Source organism: Acanthopagrus latus, chromosome 7, assembly GCF_904848185.1.
Source record: "Acanthopagrus latus isolate v.2019 chromosome 7, fAcaLat1.1, whole genome shotgun sequence".
NCBI classification, from domain to species: Eukaryota; Metazoa; Chordata; class Actinopteri; order Spariformes; family Sparidae; genus Acanthopagrus; species Acanthopagrus latus.
The window spans coordinates 18,957,108-18,970,958 of record NC_051045.1 but is presented as its reverse complement, the minus strand read 5'-3'; the positions used below and the strand labels follow the sequence as shown (position 1 = coordinate 18,970,958).

At 41.5% G+C, this 13,851-nt stretch overlaps 1 protein-coding gene across 8 annotated transcripts in view; it reads right to left on the bottom strand.

Moving 5' to 3' along the window:
- Positions 1–13,851, bottom strand: part of LOC119023356 (kazrin-like) — a 171,366-nt gene that overhangs the window by 66,205 nt on the left and 91,310 nt on the right. The window contains exon 1 of one of the 8 annotated variants that reach the window (XM_037105213.1): positions 3,303–3,322. The exons of the other annotated variants lie outside the window; for them this stretch is intronic. The gene's annotated coding sequence lies outside the window, so the exon portion shown is untranslated. Of the gene's footprint in view, positions 1–3,302; positions 3,323–13,851 lie in introns of those variants that run through there. 8 annotated transcript variants of the gene reach the window in all.

Genomic DNA, 13,851 nt, shown 5'->3' with positions numbered 1-13,851 from the left:
CATCCAGAATATAAATATCCCTCATTTGCCCATAAGAGTAAATGGAATAATGGTAATGTTCAATAGGAATAACTCCTTAGAGACAAGACAGGAGCTTTTACTTTACAGTTGCAAAATAATGATGGGCTGTGATACCAGTTCAATAGGTGATTCACAGCAGGCATAGCTCAGATTCTCTTTTCATCAGCTCATCATCTTCACACACAAAAATAATAACTTCTCAGCTGAGCTATTATTTTGCCTTCATGCTGTACTTAAAGGAAACGTTTCTCCCTCAGGTAATATCTCACAGTGTTACATCTATCAACCTAAGATCTTCAAGGCATCCTGGAACGTATTTTGTAATTAATCTTTTTGTAATGAACTTTACCCATGTATTATATGAGCGCTTTTTGAAATAAAGAAATGCAAATGCTCTGCGGTCAATACAATCCTTCCAGCGTTTTACAGAGTTCATAACAAGACACAAAATGTTCACATGCTTACAACATATAAAATATCTATCCATATACATGATATGGATCCCAAAAAGGTTTTAAAATAAAGGGTGACGCCTTTCCAGAAAAAAATGATTAAAGAAAACAAGGGACATCTGAATCACCATCAAAAAATCACTAGCACTGTGATGTTTACTGACGTGTGAAGCCAGAGGGGATTCACAATGCCTAGTTCTAGTGGCATACTTGTGCTCGGCAAGACAGTCTCTCAGACATCTGTTAGTATGGCCAAATGGTGTGACACAGATGGGTTGAACTCATGATATGTTTCGTTTTTGATGTAGTATGATATCACCGCATTATACAGCCTCGAAAATGACTGCAGTACTGAGTCGGCTCAAAGAACGCTCACTTCTGTTGACACAATGTCAACAGAAACAGAGCATTATGAGCTTCGCAGAGACAGATTCATTGAGACTTACTGGATCTTTTATTGGCCTTTGTTTTATAGCAACAACAGTAGTGACAGTAACGGCAAAGAAAAATAAAGGGTGTGTTTGTCCAGATGAAACATAACTGGACAGCAGCACTTGGCACTGTGGGTGGACACTGTGGTGTCTATTACAGTGATGTATTTCTAACACCAGACAAAACTACATATTTATAGTACACGCTTTAACAAATGCTTTGACAAACTCCTTTCTTGAAATTATGTCATCATTTTTCCATTGCATTTTCTGAGAGTCCTTCAAACTGCCTCCCAAAATCTCCAAATATCTCATCTCCTTCCTCTGACTCTGTTTGAATTGATCGTCCCTTGGCCCTTCTGTCCACCCGTCTCTTATTACCGCCATGTCCTCACGCTCTAAACATGAATAGGCTGCTCTCATCCGGGCTGTGCATGTTCGTGTCAGACAGGTTGCCATGCAAATTAGAGAATGATGGCTTCTCCTCGTCTCCTCTCACCCCCCCCTTTTCCCCGAAGCTATGCAAAAAACTGCAATTAGCTCAAATCAAATGATGGAGGCCAAATGAAAAATCTCAGCAGACTACTTCCACGGTTACACTGCCAAAGGATGACACTGCATAACAACACTTTCCTCCCAGATCTGCACTGACGCAAGTCTGTGCCCGCTAACGATTCCCTTACTGACTCTGTGTCAATAACACAAGAATCTTATTGGGTGTAATAAGAGTGCCCTGACATTGAATTCTTAAGTAAAATCTGCGGGATATTTAGACAACAAAACAGACTTTGAACCTCATTAGCCTTGCCATCTCAGAGTTTAGACAAATGGATGACAGATTACTCAATTTGTAGAGATGTAAAGACTTAAAATGAAAGCCTGACTGAGCCTGTCGAAAGTCAATCTGACGCCTTGTGTGTAAATTCTAATTACGTTGGTGCCAGCTGACACCTTTTCAGGAGAAGAGACAGAGACAGAGGGTGTCTGGGGATGGATAATTTGATGAATGAAGCTCCACACACTGTATGCTAGCTTTAAAAGCTGGTGTAATATAGGGGCAAATAGTGGCCTTTCATCTGTTGAGCCTGAAGATCCATCGCGAGCTAGATAAATTATTTTTCTCTGGCAATAAGATTTGAAAAGCAACAGTGAATTGTTAAAACAAATGGTAACAGCCTTCAAAAAGGTCATCTGTTTAAAATTGGAGCCAAGCTGTTGTAAGAAATACTCATTTCAGCAACAACAAAAAAAACCTCTGATTATACTCTTTACCAAATAAAACTGTAATAATTTGACCACTTCAAGAATGCAGTTCTTCTCACATTGAGTTTATAAAGCTGTTTAAAGTGGCAAAGAGAATTGACAAGAATAAAGGAGAACACAAACGCATTTTGTTCTGTGACAACAGCAGGGACATACAGCAGGACCAAGAGTCTATAGCCATAGCAACTCTGTAAGGCTGTGTTACTAAATGCCAAAGTACAGCTGAGGGGGATGAGAACACCGTTTACATTTTGCACCTAATATCTGATGAACCAAAATCACACCATTTGACCTGATGACAGGCCAGAGGATCACCAGGGTGAGATCACCCTCAGGAATTTCATGGTAATCCATCCAACAGTCATTGAGGCATATCACTCAAATGTGAATCTCGTGGTGGTGCTAAAGGGAAAAGCCTGGGGATCATTTAAGATTCATTAGATTTATCAGGAGAACATGAATGTCTGCACAAAAAAATGGTGCCAATTTTATTTTGTGAATGTTGAAATCTTTCACTGGATGAATTCAGACTTTAACCTGCTGTTGGTACTAGACTAAAGTCGGGAGGCCTGACTGTCTAAGCATGCTGGATAGTCCAATAGTTGAGATATTTCATTCAGGACCAAAGTGGTGGACAGGCTGACTGACTCGCAGACACTGCCCTGGAGCTATGCTGCTCGCTTGTCTATTAATCACTCTATCGGTACAGGCATCCATACAGCACGGTACAAAATATGTCAGTGTGCAACATGACGGGGGAGCTATGTTAAAGCATGGGATAGGTTTTGAGCTATGCGAGCTAAAACTGAAGAATCAGTTTGAAAGGTAACAGGGCCGAATACAAGACTGCCAAAGTAGAAGAAATGACATGTGACTTACTAGGCTGATGGCTATTGGAAAGAAGTAGCCGGTAACCTTTTATCCATATAAAACAGACATTCATACTCTCTTATGTTCACAAACCTGGATTTACAGCTGAGTTGATCTTGCCAACCGAGCATCAGCAGGTAAGCAGGATATCCAGAGTCAGTGAGTTTAGTGCCCAGCGCTGTTGTGACAGCCTGCCATTTTAGTCAATCACTTATCAGAGCATGACCAAAGGCTAAGGCTCTGAGGTGAAATCAAGCTGGCTTACCCAAGCGAGTGTGCCACTTTCTGGATAAGAGGCACAGAGGAGTAGAGGTCAAAGCTCCATGGCTGACCTGGAACAATCATGTCATTGCTTCAGTGGCTGCCACAAATTGCAGAGCTGGGGTTGAGGGCAAGTTTGGGCAAAGCGGAGTCCTTTGGGAGTGGAGTGAGAGAAGGAAACTCTTAAATGATGAGCCATAGCATGGAACCACACTGATCTAAATTCTGATGGCATTTTATGGATGAGATTGGCACAGCGTCTTTTTAGATAAACCAAAGCAGAAGCATGTGCCTGAGAGCCGAGGGGAAAAAAAAAAATACGTCAGTCCACCCACACTGACTAACCTTTAAACAAATCACAGAGAAAAAGAAGCTGGCACTGTAAAGCTAAAAAAAGAAAAGAAAAAAAAAGCTGAAGAGAGAGGAGAGAAGAGAAACAACACAACCAGGAGACTTAATTAAAAGAATGCAGAAAACAGGGCAGCACGAACAGCAAAGAAACACCTGAAGTTGACATTTGGAGAGAAGGAACAAGAAAATTAAAACCACATTTCCTTCAGAGAGAAGTCCCTACGGGGAGAGAGAGGGAGGGAAATGAGATGGAGGAGGACAGAGAAAGTCACTCCCTTTTTTTTTCTTTAAACAGGATGTAAAGCTGAGACGACTTCAATCACGCAGCAACTGACAGGTAGCTGAGATAAAGACGGAGAGAGCATAACTTAACTCAATTAAGTATTCACTTCTACCTGGCAGAGGGGGGTGCCTGCAAAATGTGGAGTTGCTGAACATATCTGACAAACACAAACGACCAAAATCACTGCACTCGAAAAAAAAAAAAAGGGCTACAATGTCCGACTTTATTCACTATAATAAAAACCTCCTCTGTGCAACAAGGTAAGAACGACTTACAAAGCCTTGCTGTTCTGCCATTTTGTTAGTAACAATCATATTTTAGAGACTATATGTTCCAAAACAAACATTTGGTTTTTACTTTCTCGGTAATCCTGGAACACAAAATTGATTCACGTGAACCCAAAGCTTGCTGTAACTACATATTTGACTTGCTGTAAATCAGCGATTTGTTCCTCCCAGAGAGATGGCATTCTGGTAATCAAACAGTAATTTGCAACATTACTCTGCCTGTTTGTATTTCATTTCCAAATTCATTAGGCAGCAAATATGTTCAACAAATTGCTTTTGGCAATATCAACAAAGATTGTCACTCTGAATTACACCTCCAACACTGACAGACAGAGAAGAAACACACTTTCAGTCTCGGTGACTTCTATTATTTGCACAACTGTGGTTTGTCTGCTCGCGTTGGCATGACTATTAGCTCCACAGTTTGCTTAAGATTGGCTTCGTTTGCTCCAGTTTGCTTGCTTAAAGGATGATGGTGCAGACAGTGTCACACAAGGTCAGGTCCATATACTTGAACGGCAAACCAACCAGTTCTGTGAAGAGTGTCTCTCAGATGCTTTAACATCCGCAGTCACCGCTGCAGTGGAGCGATGTAACACATTTGTGAACATTACCAACCAAAAAGGTCTGATTTGTCTGTTAAATCTGAGCCGTGGGAATTACATGCGACAACTCCGGCACTCTGGAGAGCTTTGCATCAGCTTCACAGTGAAGATCAATACCAAAGTAATCACCATGGCTACATTCATGTCGTACGGTGTAGTGTATAGCACAATGAACTGTACCTGTACCGTGACAAATTCAGCTTCTCGGCTCCCATGGCGCCACACATTCGAAGACGTGTTGACTGCATGTGCTGGCTGCCATTTTAGCCTCCAATAATGACGGGTTGAGATAAACTGAAGAGTGGAAATGCTTCATGGGACACATTTTGCTCGTATGTGAAAATAAAACAAAGTGAACTGGCCCGCTCCCCTTCCAAAAGATGATGAATACTGTTTTGGAGGCCAAAACGTGGGATCAAAGTGAAATTACTCCTGAACAGGACAAGTGTGAGTGGCTAAAAAGTGCAAGCTGGCAATGAAACAAGGGCGACCTTTCTGTACAAGCCCCAACAAATCATCATGATGTCAATATTTCTTGCAGCAAAAGTTAAATCTGGGAAACAATGATCATTCCCACTAACCGTGAATCATATCATAGTATCATTTTTGACCATGTCATGAGTCAAGTGATGAAATCTTATGCCTTTGTATGTCCACTAGATGCACTTAAATTAATTTGATAAAAAAGACAAAGAAGACTAGAATTACCACAGAGCGGTTTTATGCCTGTGCACAACAGTCAAGTTGCTGTTCCTGAGCTGTGGTGTTGACTAATGGCCAGAACACTTTTTTGTAGAATATCATGATGTCACAGTGCATTTAACCTCTGACCTTCTGGATATCAAATGTCATAATTTCATCACTTTATCCTATTAGACATGTGTATATCACATTTTCATCATCAGAATTACAGTGTGAATTCTGGAGAAGAGGAGGAAGATGCTGTTGATCAAAACAGGTCAAACTGCTAGATTTCACATCATGGATCATCATCAAACAGTAAATGACAGCTAATGCTATTATACATTTCCCACGTGTCCATGTCCCATTTAGATTCATGGCTTTCTTCTCTCCTGTGCACCTTACAGCTGCTAATATGAACAGTCATCCATTTCAATAAGGCAGCCGGCGTCGCCCCGTGGTGGGGGAGATAATGTTTGTAGAGAAGACCCAGCTGCAGTTCAAATCAGAGCCATTGATTTGGCCCTCGGCTCCGCGGGACAGTTCGGCTCCCAGAGGAGACAGCACAAGGGCAATCGCAGGGCTCAGCTGGCCCCTTGGCCCCCTGCATTAATAATCTTTCCAATTAGAAAGAAAACGTCCAGATGCTCTTCTGGTTACATAATGGTTGCTCCCTCCTGTTTGTGCCCCCGGGTCTAACTTGACTGATGGGCACCTGGATTTTCAAATGCTGCACATTTTGAGGACGACATGTGGGTTAGTTTCACTCTAATGGTTTGTTTCATTATTATGGCTTGTTTCAGTCCATTTGAGGATAAATAATCAGACTACCCGCTGCCTCCTGGGCCAGTTTCTGGTGGAGGAGCAGAGCGACAAAACTTCTTTCACGTTCAATTCTCACAGTTGTCTTTTTCGCTATAAACCGACTCCAGAATCTCCACAACACGGTCTAGCTTCATGACAAGCGCAGCCAGATCTTATAGAATGTATAATGGAACTGTTTATGACTGTGCCTGATGAAGGTAAGGCCTCCTTCTGACTTCAGATGCACGACTTTTTTTAATTAGGCTTCCTCTCGTGTTGTGAGGCCTTTACATTATCCGGGAGAGACGGCGACAGCTTATTTTACATTTTCCATACATCTTTGTTTGAGCATCCTCCTCACAGGATGCCACATGAAAAAGCTCTTCACAGCCACAACAACACTTCTGATGCTTTGGAAGACCAGAGGAAAGAAATCGTCTGATACTGCATTGCGCTGCCAAGTGCTTGAACAACAGCAGGTGCATTCAGGCCCGTATAATCATTACTTTCCGTGCATCGCTCAGGTTAATGTCTTTACAGAGCGAATGCCAGAGATCACTGTGTACACGACAAAGTGTTATCTTCATCTGCTTACCATTGTGAACCCTACTGGTACATCCTCTTAAGAATAATCCTTCCGCTTCAGTTCTTAGCAGCCTCAACAAAGGACATTAATACACCATCTGCAAAATAATCACACATCTCTGCCTATATTCACTGTGTTCATCGAAAGTGTAAGCCTGACAGAGAGACTTAAAGTTCCATGAGCTAATTTTGATGTCAGTATGTTGTGATCCAATACTGATAGCAGATATTGGTACGATGCCCGATCTACTCAACATTTCTGTTATATTCTAAACAATTGGTGTTCATTCTATGTTTGGTCTAAATGTTTAACGGAGAATCTTCATTCCTGTTAGTTTTTTTAATTTGTTTGTACATCTTGAGCAAATTGTGTTTAATTGATCAGATTAGTGCTGTCTGCAACTTAATTGTGATTTCATGTTCACATAAAGTTCAAAACTGGGAATTTAACTTCCTGAATTATTTTGCTGCATTTAGAGGAATTCCACACAAATTGTAATTTGTTAACAGTACATTTTAGATCTATGTATTTGGGACATTTTGTTTTGTAAGATTTGTTTTATTTTCTGTAAGTCAAGCCTGATGCTGCCTTACGCATACAGATCATCCACTGCCTGCTTGTCTGTTTTTGGCTTCATATTTCATTTGCATTTTATATTATTATTTAGAAAACACCATTTTGATATCTGTATGTAAAATAAAGGCGTGGTTTGTTGTACTCTGCAGTGTGTCTGAACCAGTTTCAGCTGCATGCTGTGTTTTGGCACCGTCGTTAATATGATTTGGGTTTCGATAGCGATGAACGTGCGGCTGAACTTCTCCAGCCTGATCGCAGTATTAGCCCTGCAATCGTCTGATGTCTGCAGCCTTCTCCGTGTAATCTCTGATTAAGCCATTCGTTACACCCGGGCCCTAATTTGCACAGCACTTCCCTCAAGTGCAATTTGCACCTACTTTTAAAAAGTGAAACACGGAGGATGGATCAAAAACAAAACACTTGTTTAGTGAAGGGAAGGATGCAGCCAGAAATACGCGCGTTCAACTTTGATGTGAGGTGTTTATTCCTTTTCCCAATAAGAACATGCAAACTGCACTTCAGGCCAATATCATGCTTTATAAATGGCGTCCGCTCTATTTTCACTCCAAGATGGAAGAGTGACGAAAGGCCTGTTTTCATTAGCAGCTGATCTTCTCTCAGCCTATCTAGGTGACGTACGTTATCTTGTGGAAGACAGGCAGCTGCAGAATCAGATAGGCCGTCTGTCAGCTGATATGCAGATTGTCTGTTTTCTGTCGAATCGCAAATGACCAGTTTGACTGATGAACTAGCCTTTCACTCACTGCCAGACTGCCAAAATAATACAGTTCACGTTTCCCCTCATAAAATCAATAACACGTGTTGATAGTTTTAAATATGCACTATGATGCCTCTTCAAAGTTCTATTGAGACCGTCTATGTGACAAGTGTTGGTACTCAAAATAAAACCTGAATTAAACCTGACTGTTTCTGTTCCGCCCAGTCTGCAAGATCTGAGGTTCAGTGCACCAACACTATTTGTGCCCTGAAGAACAGCCTGTGATTTCAACCCTCCATTTCACTCATTTTAGTGTTTCAATCTGTTTTACGCTCAAAATTAAATGTAATCTGAATCAACTCTGCAAACAAAAATGCTCCCCTCAGCTCCAAACCAACATCAAGACCAATAACAATTTACGGTTTGTTTGAAAAACACCATCAAATGCAAGCAAATGTTGTCATTTACACTCTGAGAAACTGTTAATAATATATATATATATAATTATATATATATAATTATATATATATATATATATATATATATATATATATATATATATATATATATTCAGATATATTTGGCTTTATTACCATCTCGCCACCTCTCATTCTTCATGTGTAGTAGCAATTTGAAGCATCTTCTGACAGACTGTGCATAAAATCTAAGCACTTGGATGTTTGCAGAGTGTTATGAAAAACTGCCCCTTTTCAGTATTTAACATATTTTAGTGGAAGTTACAACAGGGACCCAAAAAGAGTAAACTTTGGCAGGCCCACTGCACATCCCTAAGTGAATGGCATCATTAATGCTTGGCTGGCGCATTGGCAGCTGGGTATTGATGGTCCATTTCAGCATGTGACTGGGGAGTTGGGGTGAGGGGTGGGCTGCTCCTGCGCTAATGTGATTCAAACACGCCCTTTTTATAATGTGGCTTGTCCCTGTGCCAGGGGAAGCGGGTGGTATAAACTAGTGGGTGATTACATTAAACAAATGACTGCCTCATTAGCTAGACCCCCAGAGTGTCGCATGCATATATACAAACACAGACACACGCTCTTACTATGTCCTATGATTTCTCTCCTCCTCACACACACACACACACACACACACACACACACACGTTCAGACATTTACACTGACATAAGCATTAGGTTGGCTTTGTACACAGAAAAGGGCAGCGCACAAAGGCAATACTCAGGAGGGTACAAGCTCCATCCAATAGACTAATTAACATCTCCCAATTACACCAGCCAGCACTCTATGGTGCTCCAGTTAGCTTTGGATGATACTACACAGTACAACAGAATGTGTCACTATGAATGTCCATGTCCAAACAACATCTGAGCCGCTCCCCCTAAAGCCAAGCTAATGACAGCAATTAGCATCATTAGATACCGAGCTCGGGCCCCAGCTGGCATAAAGCTGGACAGACGTTTGGTAGTTTTTGCCAAACGGTACAATGCACGAAAATTAGGGACAAATGATTTAGCTTGTTGTTTATGCAACAGTATAATAACAGGCAGGGTTTGTATCTGTGGCCCTTAATTGGTCGACCTGATTTGTCCCAAACCATCAACCCCATGTTGCCTCAGAGAAAAATAAAGTCCGGTGTAATCACAGCCCTGTGCTCAGGGAGGCCGAAGAATGAAAACACAAGTAGGGCTCGAACTGGTAGCGACTATTTTCATTTTCCTGCCCCTACATGTTATTGAACGCACAGTATGCAGTTTCTGCCACGAGGGATCCCTTGGTCAAAACGTTAGTAGCATGTCACATTCACCGACTTCCTTCCTTTCTGATGTTACAGCGAAAGGCGGCCAAATGAAATGCACCATTACCCATGGAAAGAATGCCATATTTCACACGAGTCTGATCATAATCAGAATGTTTAGGATAATGCAAGCACACAACAAAATTTATAACAAAGGTGCAGTTGTTTTTATACATTGTCATGCAGAAATGTTGCATTTTAATGAAGTAATTGATTAGTCAATAAAATGTCTTGGCTCAAAGCTAAAAAATATTTAATTACAGAGATTCAGAGTCAAACTTCAACATTTGACTGTATCTTCTTCTTTGTAAATACACAGGGTTTGGAGATGGATTGAGCTCCACAGGAAAAGAGGACTTAGTTTCTCTGTAAATATTAACAGCAGTAAACATGAACTGTCTGCATTAACTTGACATTTATTATACCTATATATATTGATGTTTTAATATGGAGCCAAAATGAAACCGTGCACACAGCTGGCTTTATCTTTCAAAGAAAAGCACATCTCTCAACTGCTTTGGCGTCCTGGTGTGGCTGGTCTGAATTTGATCATGTAAATGTGAGGGCCGATTCTGCACACAGACTCGGATATTAGCCCTTAGAACTGTGGGTGGCCACATGCTTTCAAACATCAGTCCCTGGGAGACCACATTAACTACTGGGAGGATACCCAGAAAAACCACAGTGAGCTCACTGACCAGCTGAGAGGAACATCACTGATCTTACTCAGGGAAAAAATGAGGTGATTGGAGAGGCAGCCTATTGCCCATGGGGACACTGGTCTGACTGCGAGCACTCCAGCATCTGCCACCTGACCATTAGCTAAATAATGCATGGAGCTTGTGCGATGCCTGTCGCAACCAGCCACGCACTCATTATTAGTGCTGCTGAGTGGTGTGAAAAGTCAAGTTGGCAAATGGGCTGGAGCTGTAGGGACATGGCAGTGAATGCAAAACCAAACATATACACACAAACACACATGCATATAGAGCTTCCGAGGGGCTTATGGTGAGAGCACGCAGACATCTACGGATTAAAGAAGGGTCTTGAGATTATGTGGGAAAGCTACGTGTGGGTAGATTAAACCCACTACCAAGAATTTGATCAAGGTTTAGGACATGAGCAGGTCATCTGTCAGTCTCAGAGACTAGAGTGAACAGTGTGTGTATCAAAATATTAAGAGAGAGAGAGAGAGAGAGAGAGAGAGAGAGAGAGAGAGAGAGAGAGAGAGAGAGAGAGAGAGAGAGAGAGAGAGAGAGAGATTGTGTTTATGTTGTGTTTGTGTTTATGTTACAGATAACGCACAACTTTAAAAACTGAGGAGCAGGAGAGACGTGCGGTGTACTGTATATCTGCATCTCAGCAGGCCCAGAAGTCACAGTGACCCGGGGCTCTCTTTCCCTTCAGGAGCATTTCCCATCAGAAGCCTTTTACACCGCAAAGGCCATTTTACTCCCAGAATAGCAAATCTGGGGAAATGTAATCTTTGAAGCCTCCGCTAAAATAGCCTGACAAAGCCATTTTCTGGAAGAGCAACAGAAGGAAAGGCTCCAACACCAGGGCTATATTTCAAATGAGTCACTTTTAGACCAAATGGGTTGGGGGAAATACTTTTCATATTATTGGTTCTTGGCCTGACATTACTGGTGTAATGGTTGACCTTAACACAGTGCTTGTTGAGTAGAGTACATCAAAACAGAGGCTTGTTTTAATAGACTGTTGCCAAGTGACAAGTCAAATGTATTATTCTCTCTGTCGGGGCTGTGCAATGCAACATCATTTGCAGTACAGATCTGCGTTCTGTCTCACCTCCATGTTTGTGTTGCCCTCATGCATGAGAGAAAATACTACCACCAAGAGTGTGATTTATGAGGCAATGAAATAAAAATAGAACACCTTACGAAATAATGGGCGCTTGTGTCCCATCACACTGTAAGTATCATCACATATATTGGACAGCCTTACTCTCTACTGATTAATTTTGTTTAAGATACACAGGGACTACAAAGAATGGTGCACATCACAAGATGTTTAATGTAAATAGATACAACAAAGAGAAAAAGAGCAGATCCTCACATCCGCACAACTGTATAATACTCTATTGAGGACTCTATTAAAGTGCCCCTATCCCCCTGCCACTCATCCCATTGCCATCAACTCCCCCATGCTCTGGATAATTAACAATTGGGTAAGGTCTAATCATGTGGACATGGGAATTGATTTGATTTAACCTTGGTTTAACTGGGAGAACCTCCCGAGACTCTGGTAGGAGGTTCGCACGTCGGACATGAATGGTAAAGAGCCTGACAGAGAAGCAGGGGGAATTCGATCAGCGCCATTGGCCGCTCTCCCAATCTGGCGAGGCGATGGCGCGAGACGACAAGACCGCCGCTGCCACAAGAAGGGAACGCGGGGTTGTGTGCTGTTACTACATATGAACACGTACACTTATACAGGGATGAAATGCTGTCAAAGATCCCATTCTAGGAAGCGCTTCCGTCAGACCACAAAAGCAATACAGGACATTATATCTTACACACTATACTGTACCATAGGTAGGCAAAGGTTACAAATGTTGGTGGTTCTTTTTTTAAAATAACATCAGAGAATATTGCTAAACTTTGGCAAAAAACAAAACAAAGAATGCAGGCGTGCTTTGCCAGTATATAGACAAATATAGCACCAAAACCTGAACTAAACTCTGCAGAAATCACATTGTAAATAGCTCCCAACACGCACAGACTGACCCTCTAAACCCAGTGATGGAGTTGTGTGTTGCAGGCGGGCAGCAGCAGGAGTAAAACAAACCAAAAAAACACGAAGGGGGTGGATGAAAACAAACAAACAAAAAAACCTCCAGGAAAACATATTAGATCTTGCTCAGAAAGCAGTTCAAAAGGTTGCCCAGACTTCCCAAGTGTCTTGCCTAATAGACTGCGTATACATACTGTGTCTTTGTCTACCAGTAGGAGCAGTTGACAAAGGCCTTTCTCTAAAAACCCAAAACAACAGTTTTTGGACGTCAAATCTTTTTGGACATGAAAGAGAACAATTGTAGTGAACCAGACAAAGCAAACCCTTTACATGTCAGAAGTTAAGTACAGAGAAGTGAACACGACGTGTCTCAACGTTCCAGTCGATACTCCATTTGAGGCATCTTCTTTTTTCTTTTTTTTCCCATGCAAGCAGATTCTCATGTAGCTTTCGCACGGCATGTTCAGCGACAACAAGTCTGTCCTAGAAATGTCAATGTGCCAAAATGAGACTGCGGGATCACAGTTAATTTTTCGCTTGGTAATTCCTAAAGCCTGTAGCGACACTGAAAAGAAGGTTTCAGTGTTGAGTAAATTGAGTCGGGCAACAAAATTTGTCCAGAAGATGACAACCCCGGAAAGCCTTGAGACGAAAGTGGATTTTAAGTGTCATGATTCAATTTGCAACCTAAATTGCACTGAGCCTTACCTATTAGTTTTGACTTTTCTGTGCAGATAGATGAGGGACGGGCTAATGTGTCTGACACTACAGTGGCGTTGAATAAAGGGTAGCCGGTGCAATTATTCCGTCATACCTTAAATGCCCTTCTTTCATTACAGTTTCAATGTTTTCTCTTAAAAAAAAACTGAAAAAAAAAAAAGTTCAAACTATTAGAGATCAAGCTGCAACCCAGCCAATTAGGCTATAATCATTTCACCAGTTACTGTATATCCCCTTCATCAGAACAAAGTAGTGAAGGATTAATGTGGCAGATCACTGTTATCTATCCTAATGACCCTGGTTTCATGGGTTCGCGACTGACGATCAACATCAGGCCATCTGGCCTCATAATGTACTATACAACAAGGGTGCATGTACCAGCATAATACCTCTGCTCCTCTTTCATCTAATAGA